A 15,206-nucleotide genomic window follows, 5' to 3' on the forward strand; every position below is an offset into this window, starting at 1 on the left:
CTATTTTTCTACCTTCCTCTACACCCCTTTCCTTTCTTTTATGAAGGCAACAGGTCTCCGTATACATGGACAAAACAGCAATACAGCTGCAATAATAAATGGCTGCTTACTAGTTCACGGCATATGGTACCATCCTGCTGAAGGACAAAGCAAGCTGCACAGCCTACACATAGGTTTATATTGACATATAATGTTTTGAGAACACATTTTCTATTCCTATGTAGTGCACAACCAGTCTAGAGGACTTTGCACAGCAAGGTTTTGTCTACCTGCAAAGTTGCACTGCATACTGAGATTCAGTTGTACACTTGCTGCCTGATTCATTTTTGTACCTTTGAGTGCAGCTAGCTGCCCTTAAGTGCTGCATGTTTTAATTTGGATATTCATTGTCTCCATCTGGTTGCTTTTGACATGTGTGACATCTTATTTATAAGGATGCCAGTGTGTGTATGTGTTTGTTTGTGTGTGTGTGTGTATATATATATATATATATATATATATATATATATATATATCTATATATATCTATATATATATATAGATATATGTATATATCTTTATATATATATATATATATATATATATATATATATATATATGTATATATCTTTATATATATATATATATATATATATATATATATATATATATATATACGCTCCGGTTTCCTCCCACATCCCAAAGACATGCTGTAGGTGGATTGGACACTTTAAATTGGCCCTAGAAGTGAGTGTCTGCATGTGTGTGCCTTCTGTGGAAGGTTGGGTGCTGGGCTAGCAACTCAGCACCATAAAACCCTACTGCCAGTCATGAGCAGACAGGTGGTCCGCTGTGGCGACCCCTAACTGGGAAAAAGCTGAAAGAAGAAGATATATATATACACACACACATACACACACACACACACACACACACACGTACTCTTGTGTGTGTCTGTGCATTCACAATTGTCTATGCATTGTTGTTTTTCTTTCGGCTTTTCCCAGTTAGGGGTCGCCACAATCCGCTAATGACTGGCAGTCGATTTTTATGGTGCCGAGGTGCCAGCCCGACGCCCAACCTTCATCGAAGGCACGCCCATTCACACATGTCTTTCGAACACCACTTGACCGTGAGGAGGACATGCAGACTCCACACAGAAGGCGCTCCATCCGAGAATGGAATCGGAGAACCTCTTGCTGTGAAGCGACAACGCTACCGCTGCACCACCGTGACTTGTATAATATGTTTAAATAAATATTTTAAATTAAGTATATCATTTCTTATGCTGGTATCTTTTGTTGTGATTTACTAAGCAATACTTTCAGTAAGGTAGATTTACCTTTGTAAGAAAATTTCAATTATGATGTCAAAAACTGACAAGTCATATAGGTAGCCATTATAGTACTGATATTATTGCTGAAAGAAGCATAATTTTCTCTTGAAAGAGGACACACATCTTCTCTTGTAAAAGAGTGGAAAATGCATTCAGTTTTTTATGTAAATAAGCGGGACTCCCAAGTAAGATGCCACTTTCTGATATCTCTGTTTCAGAGATTGAAAATCATAAAGGCAGAAGCACATTTAGCTCACTATAACCATAAAGACATTTGATATATGTCACACATAAACCTACCATAACATAAAAGCACAATGAACTAAAATAGTCAAAGGATTCCTTTTCTATAAATAAATTATTATAAATAAATACAGACTGTATGGAAATGAATCCTAAACTGTTGCCTTGGTAGCCGTTTGATGTAATTTAACTTAAAAGTATGCAAAAAAAAAAAGGCTGTATGGCTCCAATTCTGTGAACTAATATGCTGAAAAAGAGATTATAAGAACATCTGCATAGACTTTCCTTGTACCCTTAGTCCAGTTACCATGGCATCTGTCACATGATGCACTTCAGAAAAGAAGTAGAAGCCTTTTCATTGAAAGGGTTTGACTTTTCTTCTACCTACGTATTAACAGCCCAACTGCCCTTTATAAACACCACAAGTTAGTTTTGTTCCCGCCAGTCCTCAGTCTTCCTTGCTTCACATCTTCTCAGCATTGATTTACAGATTTATAAATCTGATCATTTAATAAACAAATATAAGCAGCATGGCCCTGAATAATCTGCAGTGCTTCATTTAGTGCTGAAGCAGTTCAAGACAGGTCATTCAGATACAGAAGTGAACTCAATTTCTTTCTAGGAGTCCTTAGAAACAAATTAGTGCATAATTATCATTCTCAGAGATGCAAACAGAAATAATCAGCTTTGTGTAGGGTGGACATATCCCAATGAGTATGCACTTTTCATCTATTGGATACCTACTGCTGCAAAAGGAATGCTTACAAAAAAGCTACATATTTTGGTGTTTCATGCACTCTGAATGCTAATAATGAGGATGGTACTGTGCACCTAGTCACCAATATGCTTTATGCAAACTGAACAGTAAGTAACGTAATGGAATATAATATTACTGAACACCATGCATATCACAGTATTGCACAATTATCTGTCAGTTTTACATACACAATGGGCAGCAAAAATGTGATGAATATCAGGGCAACTTGAGAGACTTACGGGAGAGGTGGTTTCACTATTTTAATGAACTCGGTATCAAATACATACAAAGTTGTTGTTAAATAGCACTCTACATCTGAGAAAGTTATTACTTTTACAATCGTCTCTGGAGATATCGAACTAATTGGGATAACATGAGAACAATGACTGACTGTAAATAGAGGAACGGCTTCAACTAACTATACGATTGCCTCTATAACTGATAACCAATATGTTGTTTAAGTAATAAGGGTCAACATTTCTGCAAAGAACTGGTTCTGTTGATTTAGCAATAATGTGCAAGACATAGTGAAAGACAGTCTCCATTAGTGACCAAGTAAATGTAGAACTTCTGGTGCATGTTGAAAATTTAATGGATTTCTTCATTCCTGGTTCACGTTTTTCTTTTTTGCTACTCAGATACCATTGGCAAAACTTAAGATTTTTACCTGCTCTTTTTTGACAAATTCCAGACATGAAATTCTCTCTTGCGTGTCATACCTTCATCTTGTACTTGTCTCAGATTTTGTCAGACTGTTATTACAACTGACGGGCACATATGTGAGTCACTGGCTTGTCAATTCATTATTCGTGACTGGCTTCACAGTAACTCAAATCTCTTTTGCGGAATTCCAGCCCATTAGACTGGTTGGTAAGGTGTGCTTTCAACACTAGTCATAGTAGTTATAGTATTTAACTGACCTAGCAGGTATGATAAATACAGCCCTGATGCTGCTTTTATTGGTTGTTGCAGCGTAATAGTTTGAACAGTGACTAAATAGTGATTGATTCCATACAGTTATTTTCATGTACTATTTATAGTTGTATCTAATTAGCACTTGTATAAATTAGGCTACTTTGAAAGAATTACTTTTAAGACAGAATCTGTTATTCTACTGTCTGCAGTTGCGTGACTAAGAGAAGGTAGCAAATGTGGAGATCTTAAACGATTCACTGGCGCTGGCTTAACTATGCAGTAGAGTTTATTAAATACTATGATGCTATACATACTATAGTAATCCTATCAGCATGTCATTTGCCTGTTTTATGTCTACAGTATGCACTTTAAACCTTGGACTCTAACCATGCTGGTAGTTTTTGATTTTTGCCTCATGTCACAAGCCATAAATCAAAGCAATATTTGTTAACACTGCAGCACTCTTACAGTTTGTTTGCTTCAGACTACACCACCTTAGCTGAACTCCCACCCTAATTCCCACCTGCTAGTTTAATTGTAGGGTCATCTAATGTTAGACTGGATATGCTACAGAAACTGCAGGGCATAGCTTGTAATATTTTCCTTATATATACATAATTTTGGCTTCAATCATTTATCTAGGTGGACAATTAAATTCTAGTATGTCATTTTGTTATCAGCCAGACAACCCTGTTTAGCATATCATGCAGTCTGTCTCTACATTCAAAACAACTCTGCACCAGATTACATTTTTCAACCTCTTTTATGACACCCTCATTACAATGAATGCATTACAATGTTACTCCCAAAACACACACACACACACACACACACACACACACACACACACACACACACACACACACACACACACACACAGACACACACACACACACACACACACACACACACACACACACACACACACACACATACAAACTAGCAACATCATGTAGTTATATAAATAAAAATTAGCTGACGTTTCAACCAAACTGTTACTGCACCCTTGTGGAAATGAACAGTCTAATGTATCTCCCCCATTTTAAGGTGCTTGCCTCGCAGCTCAAGGGTGTAGACTAGTATTCATTCATGATCTCCTGTTCTGTCTATGTCTGTGTAGGTTTTCCCTGGATAAGCTACATTCATCCCACCTCCAAAAACATGCTGGTTGAATGGCTATTGTAAACTGTCAGGAGTGTTCATATGTATTTTTTTTAGTCTTGCCATTCTGTTCCAGTTTATGAATGAGATGTGCTTAAGATAATCATTTCATTTACCTGGTTAACAAATGAATACATTAAATTAAATACAAGTTTACAATCTAATAGGTATACACACACATACACACACACACACACACACACACACACACACACACACACACACACACACACACACACACACACACACACACACACACACTTATAGGTTCATAGGTTCATAGGTATGTACTAGGCTAATGGCCCTGGAGCCTTTACAAGCCTAGCCCATAGAAGTGCCCTGGCATCATGCCACTGTTAGTTCCCTGTGCCTCTAACAAGTAGACCTACTGGAGTGATCCCCAGGGTGAACTTTCTATTTCCCATCCAGTCTTCAAGATTTCTCTTGAAAAGGGCCAGTGAGGTGCTCTGCTTGACATGTATTGGAAGTCTACTCCAGAGCATGGGCAGTCTCTGGGTTATGAACCTGTCCCTCCAGCATGTTCTATTGATTGATGTAATGAGGTTGAGGTCCCTGGAGCGTGTGGTGCAGACAGATTTGGATTTCTTTAGGTGTAACATTTCTAACAGGTCTGTGTCAGACATGGTTTTGTAAGTCAAGCAGAGATCGCCTCTTAATATACAATATGAGACAGAGAAAGTCTGGAGTTTCTTGAGTCTGTCCATGTAGGGCATGTGTTTAAGGCCTAGGATCATCTTTGTGAGGTACTTTTGCTGCCTTTCCAGCTGTTGCAGGTATTTAATGAGGTACATGCCAAATGGGGCATTATACTCAATGACTGGTCTAATGAGCGAAGAGTAGAGAGAGCTGATGACCTCTTTCTTCCTGGATGCAAAACCCTTGGCAATGAGATGTACCACACAGAAGGCCTTTCTGACCACAGTGGTAATGTGGTGGTCGAAGGAGAGGTTGCTGTCAACCTGTGTCCCCAGATCTCTTATAATGCCTTCAGTGTTCAGTGGGCTCCCATCGATGTGGTAATTATTAGGAAGTGAGTTTTTCCCAAAGGGAATGACGATGCATTTTTTGGCATAAAGCTTAAGGCCATGATTTTGACACAAGTCGTTGGTCTCAGTGAGACCTTTCTGTAGGATGTCTACATCATTTGGGGAGTTAATAGTGGCTCCCAGCTTGCAATCATCGGTGAACTTGGTCAGCCAGAGTCCCTTTGTGTTGGCTTGGACTTTTGAGAAGTAGATGCCAAACAGGAGAGGACCGAGGACCTAGGACCAATCCCTCTGGGACTCCCCTCATGACTGGTCGGCAGTCTGACTTGGAGTCTGCTACTTTCACACTGTGGTTTCTGTGAGCCAATTTGCAACCCACCTAATGATATAGGGGTTGATGCCTAGTTTGGTGAGTCTATCAATAATTCTTGTGTGGGGAATGGTATCAAAGGCCTTGGCCAGATTGAGGTAGGCTGTATGAACTGCCTTGCCCTCTGGTGACTGACTCAAAGAAGTAAACTAGGTTGAGCAGTCACGATCTACCCTTCACAAAACCAAACTGCATGGGATCCAGAGTTTGGAGATTCCCTATATCCTTGTTAATTAGGTCCATGATGATGCATTCTATAGCCTTACATATAAAACACAAAACAGCAAGAGTTTTGGATAAATGACAGGCTCTAATAAAAAGCAAGCCAACAGTACAAAAATAAATAGAGCCTTGTCCACCACGGCTGAATATAAACACTTTATTAAAACAACAAAACATAAGTGCTTTTTCAGTCTCTATGAGTGCCTCCTCAGACAGCATTAAACAACTGAATAATATCTTTTATACACTTAAAAATCAATCAGCCATTAATCGATAGCAGTTAAGGCATTTAAAGTGTCCCTCTCACTTTGCTGATAAAATTCCATAAAAATATCCAACATTAAATTTATCAAAACCTCATTAAAACATTTTTCTAAAAAACATTTAAAAAAGAACATGTTTCCACACTTATCTACACATTTTAACATGCTATATTACTGTAAATTAATGTCTGAGTGCTCTGGCTTTGAGGAATGGTTTCAGTGATGCTGCTTCATTTATGCCTGGTAATGTGTCTGCATTTAGTTTAATGTTCCACCTTTGCTCAGCTGCTTCGGTCCTGTTCTTCACATCACCCCCTCTTATCCCTTCTCTGATGACCTCTAGAACAAAAAATTTGAAAGTGTGGTCTCTCCCTTCTGCCACAACATGCTTGGCCAATGCACTGCTCTACTTTTTATTAATGATGTCTCTATTGTGTTCTAATATACGCTCCTTAAGCATTCTATTTGTCTTCCCTATGAAAAAAAACATACATTTTACACAGAAACTGAAGTACACAACATTCTTAGTTCGACAGTCAGCATAGCATTTCGCTTGAATTACTGTCTAACTGTGTGTGTGTGTAATAGTGGTGCAAGAGTGTATGAATTTACATGCTGCACAATTTCTGCATATGTAAGTTCCTAACCTTGAAGATGCAATAGGCGGCCGAGCTATCTGTGTTTTTTAACATAGCTGTTGTTTAAGACATATTTTGTTTTTGAAGGAGAACAGTGTGTGTCTTCCAACACCCCTTTGAGCTCATCCACTGCTGTCAAGATGTCCCAGTTCTTTCTGAACACCTCACAAAACACACTAATATCACTGGCAAATGAAATTGGGAATCTAAGTTTCCCATTGTCTGATCTATTTATATATAATGCAGAATCTGCCTGCTGTGCAAAATAAGCTTGCCCTCTGTTTCCCCTTTCTTTCAGTGATTCTTCTATGCATTTATCTAATTCATGTTTGGAATAACCTCTCTCTAAAAAATCTTCCCTGAGATTATTCAGGGGCTGCTATGAGCTGTGTTTCATTATTATGCAGTCTCATGATTCTCAAAACCTGACCCTTCATGACATTTCTATTAATGTGGTTGGGTGCATACTTCTTCTATGGAGTATGGCATTCCTCCTAGTAGGTTTCCTATACAGGCTAATCTCCAGTTTTCTGGCCCCTGACTTCTTAACTGTTACATCAAGGAACGTTATGCTCTCACGGGAGAAATTGCATGTAAACTTTAAGAATGTAGTGGTGGTATGTAAATATCCCAAAAAGTCATGTAGCTGTTGTTCAGAGCCCCCCCCCCCCCCATACAAGGAAAATGTCATCCACAAAGTGCCACAGCAAATGTTGATTATATTCACTGGTTTGTAAAAATGATGTCAGCTCCCAATGAACCAAAGCAAGGCTGGCGTAGCTATTGGCACAAGCCGTGCCCATAGCTATGCCTATCTTTTGTATATAATAGTGATCTCTGAAGACAAAGACATTATTCTCTAAAATAATGTCCAGTAAATTACAAATCAAATTGATCTTACGTATATGTCCGTTTCGTACCTAGTTGTCTGATATTGTCTATGTCCCAGTCATTCGGGATAACTGTAAATAACGATGTCACATCAAGGATCACAAAATAGTATTCATTCATTAGTCTCTTGGTCTTACTATAACAGTTCTGTAAAAATATCTTGGTGTCTCTCAGTATGTGCTCATAAGTATCTAACACCGGATACAGACATTTCTCAACATAAATGGATAATGCCTCTGTCACCCACCCCTTACCCAAGACTATGGGTCTCATTGGTGGGTTCATGGCATCCTTGTACACCTTGAGCAGTCTATATATAATAGGTACAAGTGGAGCTTCTGTCGTGAAATAATTAAACAAGTCTTCAGAGATCATGTCTGTTATAAGTAAAAATCAAAAAGGAAACTGTCAATAATAGCTTTCAATTCTGTCTCATTAATTCTTACATATGTACATTGGTCACTAAGTAACTGATCCATCTGTATTATATAGAACTCTTTGTCCGTGTCAATCACCCCGCCACTTTTATCAGCAGGTCTGATTTCGATTGACGTTCAACTAGAGCATCACATTCTTCTCTACTTAAATTGTGATATCTAAAACCTGTATCATTATTACACAATTCTCTAATCTGTTTGTCACAAACTGATATAGAAATATTAACCATTGGATGTATTTTGGGTGTAAATGTATTTGGTTTGGTGAATTTATTAATCTCACCAACATCCCCTTTAAATATAGTCTTTAGTGTTAATGTTCTCCCAAATATTCTCAATTCTTGCAGGATGCCTACAATGTTAGTCTTTTTGTGAGGGTATAAACGATAACCCTCTCCCAAGTACAGCCAATTGAGAACTAGTCAAAGGTATGGAGGAAAGATTTAAGACCAAACCTTGGAATTCTTGCTGCAGGTGACTATTTTCTGTTTGTTCCCTTCCATATTCTCTTGGCTCAGCGAACCCGGTATTCGTGCACAGGCAGGATGGAGTGGGTGGAGAAGAGTGTCAGGAGTGATTTGTGACAGACGAGTACCAGTAAGAGTGAAAGGGAAGGTCTACAAGAGGGTAGTGAGACCAGCTCTGTTATATGGGTTGGAGACAGTGGCACTGACAAAAAGACAGGAGTCAGAGCTGGACATGGCAGAGTTAAAGATGTTAAGATTTGCACTGGGTATGAAGAGGGTGGACAGGATTAGGAATAAGTATATTAGAGGGTCAGCCCAGGTTGGAAGGTTTGAAAACAAAGCCAGAGAGGCAAGATTATGTTGGTTTGGACATGTGCTGAGCAGGGATGTAGAGTATATTGGGAAAAAGATGCTAAGGATGAAGCTGCCAGGTAACAGGAAAATAGGAAGGCCTAAGATTAGGTTTATAGATGTGGTGAGAGAGGAAATGCAGGTGGTTGGTGTGACAGAGCAAGATGCAGAGGACAGAAAGAAATGGAAACAGATGATTCACTATGGCGAACCCTAATGGGAGCAGCTGAAAGAAGAAGTGCAGCATGTAAATTCATACAAACTTGCACCACTTTTACACACACATAGTCAGGCAGTAATTCAAGCAAAATGCTATTCTGACAGTCGAACTAAGAATGTTGTGTTCTCCAGTTTCTGTGTAAAATGTATATTTTTTTACATAGGGAAGACAAACAGAATGCTTAAGCAGCGTATATTAGAACACAATAGAGACATCATTAATAAAACGTAGAGCAGTGCATTGGCTATGCATGTTGAGACAGAAGGGAGAGACCACACTTTCAAATTTTCTGTTCTAGAGGTCATCAGAGAAGGGATAAGAGGGGGTGATGTGAAGAACAGTACCGAAGCAGCTGAGCAAAGGTGGATCATTAAACTCAATGCAGGCACATTACCAGGCATAAATGAAGTGTATCACTGAAACCATTTCTCAAAGCCAGAGCACTCAGACATTGTGTAGTCTTTTTTAAAAGTTAGGCATGAGGCCCATAAGTCTGAAACATCCGTATCACACAAACCCTTCGGTGCTGGTAAACTACTCAGTGGCGTCCTCAAAATGCTTCATGTAGATAAAGGAACTTTCAGCGTTTTACGGCTAAAGCTATTCCTTCAAATTTAGGTACAAAAAGTCTTTAACATAGAAACACAAGAAAATAAGTTCAAATAGAACGTCCCAAACTGTCACTCAATAAGCGCTTTCGGTAAAACCTTCTTCAGATCATAATAATTAGGGACTCCATTACTCATTTTTATATAAAACCTGTAACCAATGATAATTGACGACACGGACAACACCTCTTTTTACATAAATTGTCATGGCCATTCAAATGACACACCTCCTTGCTTAACCAATAGTAGGTCTCCTGGCCTTCAAAATTGGTTTTAAGGGAATGAAAACATTCAGCCCCAGAGGGCAATCTGCTCGTAAATTCACTATCCATTTAGTTTCACATAATTCAGTTTTGTTACAAATATCACCTCTTCTGTTTCCTTCAAATACTCTCTCTATGACTTTGAACAAGAAACTATGGGTGTGAAATTTAGAAACATGTATCGCTAAAGCATTGTGAGTATCCTCTCTACGTATATCACTTAAATGCCGTAAGCAGTCTCTATTTAAATGTTTAGTTGGTCTTGCCAACATATAATGATGTACAATTTTTACAGGTGGCTAGGTAGACAACATTTTGGGAGGTACAAGTAGTTTTACAGTTAAAGATAAATTCTTTATCCATACCCGGATGTCTAAAGACTTTATTGCTGTCAATATATTCACATGCGGAACAATTTCCGCATTAGAAAGTACCTTTACGTCCCACTATTGTTGGCTTTGGAAATCCATCTTTCATACACAAAAGTCACTTGATGTTCTTATTTTTATAACTAAAATGTGGTTTATCACCTACTATAGCCCGCAACTTCGGATCTTGTGTCAAAATTGGCCAGTATTTATTAATAATATCTTTAACCTGCTTGTTATCAGTACTATAAGTAATCAATTGCATGGAATCTCAACCAAAGCTGTCTCAGAATTCTGTAATTGACTTCTTTGAAACTTGTTCACAGTGGGGTCAATATCTTTTTTAGAATAACCTCATGCCTGCAAGTGTCCTTTTAAATCAGCCATTTCTTGCTGGATAGTTGCTTCTTGTGTACATCTCCTAGTAATTCTAGAAAGCTCATTCTTCATTATATTGCTTGTAACATGCCTGGGATGCATGCTATTCTTATGGAGATAATGATTTCTCCAGGTAGGTTTTCTGTAAAGTGAGGTCTCCATCACACCTTCTCTATTAAGTGAGATGCTAGTGTCCAAAATATTTACAAACTCACGTGAGTATTGACTTGTAAACTTCAGAAAGGATGTTGTTTCATTTAAATACTGCAGATATAATGAGAACTGAGCTGCATCTCCATCCCAAAGCAGGAAAAGGTCATCTACAAAGTGACCATAAAATTTGACTTCCTGGAACCAGGGATTTGTGCCACTTAGAATGTATTTCTTTTCCCAGTCTGATAAAACAATATTCACATAACTATTAGCACAGGGGGTGCCCATAACAACTCCCCAATGCTGCCAGTAAATTGATGGTCCATAAATAAAGAAATTTGCATCAAGAACCATATCTAAAAGAGAGCAAATAAGATTAGCATATTTACTAATAGTTGTCTCCCCAATCACTTTCCTAACAGTTTCAATCCCATGCTCATTAGATATTGAAGTAAATAAACTTGCAACATCCATCATGGTCAGCAATAAGTTGACTTTGTCCGTTAATGAGTCCATAACTGCTTTCAATTTCATCAAGAAATCATCTGTGTCCCTTAGGACACTAGGAATACTTGACAGAATTTCTTTCAGCTCTTTCTCAACAAATAAAGACATAAATTCCATTATCCATCCTTGCCCATCCACAATAGGGTGAAGAGGTGGCTCCATTAAGCTTTTATGTATCTTAGGAAGTCCACTGATAGATGGAATAGGTGGATGAACAACACTGAAAAAATTATATTGATCAATACTTATACTACCATCTATGAGCATACTATAGAGTTGATCTTGAATCTTTTTTATGTATGTATCCAGTTTACAGGAATTAACTTCCAAGTAAGTTGTTGTATCATTTAACATATCTTGCATTTTGCTTCTATACCATTCAGATGAAAGGACAACAATAGTTCCTCCTTTATCAGCAGGCTTCAGTACTATTTCCTCATTATGTTGTAAATTAGCCAAAGCTTGTCTTTCTTGTGGTGATATATTTTGAAAGTGTTTGGTATCCTTCCCCATTCTTAGTTGCTCAACTTCACCATTACACATTCGAGTAAACAAATCTACTGCTGGATGGTTCATAGGTACAAACACACTAGGTTTCCTAAGTGTTTTATTCTCCATCTTATTATTCCCATAGATATTTCTTAGAATCACATTCCATGCAAAGTATTTCAAGTCTAACACAAATTCACGTAGGTCCGACTTAAGAGAAGGAATAAAAGTAAGACCTTTTTCCAAAACATTGATTTCCTCCTTATTCAGAGAGAATTTAGACAAATTCACAACTAATGAGTGTTGGTTTAACTCATTGTTTTCTTTCTTTTTCTGTCTTGACTCATGGCTCGTGGATTCCTGTAGTGATTCTGTTTCAAGAAAACCGGTAAATGGTGATTTAATGGGGCATGGAATGCTCCTTTTTTGGGGAGAGTACCTATTGCTATAGGTTTATCTGCTAATTCTGCAGAAGTAGTAGCATGAGTATCCATCACATCTATAAAATCAAGACGAGTCTGATCGGTCTGTGGCTCTTCTAAAGACCTTACTTCCATATTCATGCTAGACTGCTGTTCTACAACATTATCTTTCAATGCTTTCCCTTTGCCTACATTCCTTGGTGGGCGTACATCAATTCTTCTCTCCTCTTTGGGCCATTCAAAAATTTAACCATTTTTAAAATCAGTAATATCTCTTGATAGCTTCTTAATTTTCTGTTCTTTAAGTCTCGATTCATACATATTCAAATTAAATTGTAGAGTTTCTAATTTGATAATCTGTAAACTGGTTAGATCAAACTTTTCCAATTCTGCTTGCTTGTCTTGACTGAAACCTGTAATTTTCTGTTCCTCTGGTTTAAAAGATTCTATTAATAAACGCATATAGCGAAAACTAGTTTCCAAATTAATCTCTTGCCATCTTGCCAAAAATTCAGGGCATTGATTCCCATAGCTAGACATGCATTTAGCTCTCATCTCTCTTGGGATTACTTGATTATGCATGCTAGCTTCCATATGATAATGCTGCCACGTTAGTCTTTTGAGGCGATATGCAGCTGTTTCTACCTCCCCTAAAATGGTGTCAAAGGTAGCATCATCCATAACATCGGTTGGTACTATTTCAGCAAGGGAGTCAAAATGTACATGTAGCAGGGGATTAGTAGCACTCTTTTATGTAGTAGAGAGCTTGTGTTTGCGTGTAGGCAGGAAGGTGTGTGTGTTTGTGTGGAGTAGAAGCACTAATTCAAAATCTCCGGTGTGTGAGACTTTGAATTTCGCACTTCTGAGTTTTCGTTGTTTTCAGGTTTTGACTTTATAGCCTCGAAATACTGAATTTCAATATTTCAATATTTTGAGGATATAACGTGAATATATATATATATATATATATATATATATATATATATGGGTCGACTTTCGTTTGTCGAAAGCTCATTATTTTGACAAACAAAAGTACGATCCCATTTACGTGAAAGTGCACTTAAACAAAAGTGCACTTTTGCAATTACTGGTTCACCAAACCAGTAATAATAGCAAAAATAAACACTGCAGCACTGAAGCACTCTACAGTGGGGATAAGGGAATATACTTGTTTTCCCACCGTAGTGAGATATCGGAATTAGTATATATAAAGTAGCGGGGGTGTGGGGGCTGCAGAGTGGCTTGCCCCCCTGCAAAATTGTCTTTGTAGTGTTTCATTTTTTTTTGTTTTTATTACCGATTCCGTGAACTGGTATTTGCAAAAGTGCACTTTTGCTTAAGTGCACTTTCGTGTAAATGGGATTGTACTTTTGTTTGTTAAAATAATGAGCTTTTGACAAAGAAAAGTATATATACAGACAATTTAACCTAGTAATGAGGAACTGTCATTTTCCAGCCTTAATGGCAGTGCACACTTCCTTTAGTAAGAATAAAGCAAAAAAAAGGGAAAACTATTTGTGAAGGAATGATATTGGCATATGAATTACTGAAACAGACAGTTGCCATAACTTCTAAGGTAAGATGTATGTCAGAGATCACTTGCATTCTTATTAAAAATGAGAAAACACGATTCAAGTTGGCATTGCTTGTTTAAACCACAGTTTATTAAGTAAAAGCATGAAGACAGTGTTTTTGCCCTTGTCAGAGCTTCATCCAATCTAAGTTAAAATATAAGTAACAAGTAATAAATACTTTTCTATTTTCCATATAGAAAGCAATGCAAATTACAGTGAAGGCATCAATCCAAGAGCAGTTAAACAGCTCACATTCAATAACAGTGATTGGAAAAGTGGTAAATACATAGTTTGCAGTTTATTGTGATTGGTGCTGTTTACTTCCTATTTAAGTAAGTACAAAGTCACTGTGTATCTCCAGTGAGCTTACAAGTCAAATAACAATGTAAGCATCCAAGCATCCAATCCGACATTTTTGTTATATTACTACAGTATATAATAAAAAAGATGGTAGAGGGACTAAACTCAGTGTGAAATACTGTGATGGGAGAGAGGGGACAAGTGTGGTGGTTGACAGTACCCAAAAAAGAACTCTGCTGCTAAGGGCAGGGGTGTAATTAGGACTTGGCAACTGAGTGTGAATCCCAGAAGTATTTGCAAAAACAGATGAGCATACCTCTCAAGTGTACAGACTTTCACAGAATGTCCAGATTTTTGCCTCGTATTTTTAGTCTGTTCCTCATAAAATTTGTGGTTTTCTGGCAATCCAATGGATATTGAATTTGTCAAATAATGGCAGACATTTGAGGTTCAGACTTCATATCCGTCACAAAATGCATGCTAACACAAAACCTGTTTATAAGAACAGTTTTTAAAATCAATCCCTATTTCTGGGCCTTTGTTTCCCTATTATTTTGGTTTGGTCAAGATTTCTTGTAGTAAAGGTTGAGAGGTATGACAATTGTAAGCAGGATTTTTTTGACAGCTGGAATGAACTGTAGTAATTGAAGGAAAGAAACAGATCATATCTATAAACGTACATGCAAAAGTGGCTTGGTCTGGGCAATAATGAACACATGCATCAGAAATAACCTTCTCACCCTGATTACACCTAATGTAACAGGTGTACATTAAATATCTTACCTCATTTAGTTGATTTATTTATTTTTTTAATTTTGATTCTTCATATCAGGCAGGACTAGTACCCAGTACTGTAAACCATACACCTTGGTCCTAGATGATCATCA

The 15,206-nt window shown here is 37.7% G+C and overlaps 1 protein-coding gene across 9 annotated transcripts in view; it reads right to left on the minus strand.

Annotated features, from left to right (window-relative positions):
- The window catches only part of DMD (dystrophin), a 9,298,038-nt gene that overhangs the window by 2,346,880 nt on the left and 6,935,952 nt on the right, over nucleotides 1–15,206 (minus strand). The gene's annotated exons all lie outside the window — the stretch shown is intronic.

This window comes from Protopterus annectens, chromosome 5.part0, assembly GCF_019279795.1.
Source record: "Protopterus annectens isolate FY-2018-M chromosome 5.part0, PAN1.0, whole genome shotgun sequence".
In the NCBI taxonomy this organism is placed as follows: Eukaryota; Metazoa; Chordata; order Ceratodontiformes; family Protopteridae; genus Protopterus; species Protopterus annectens.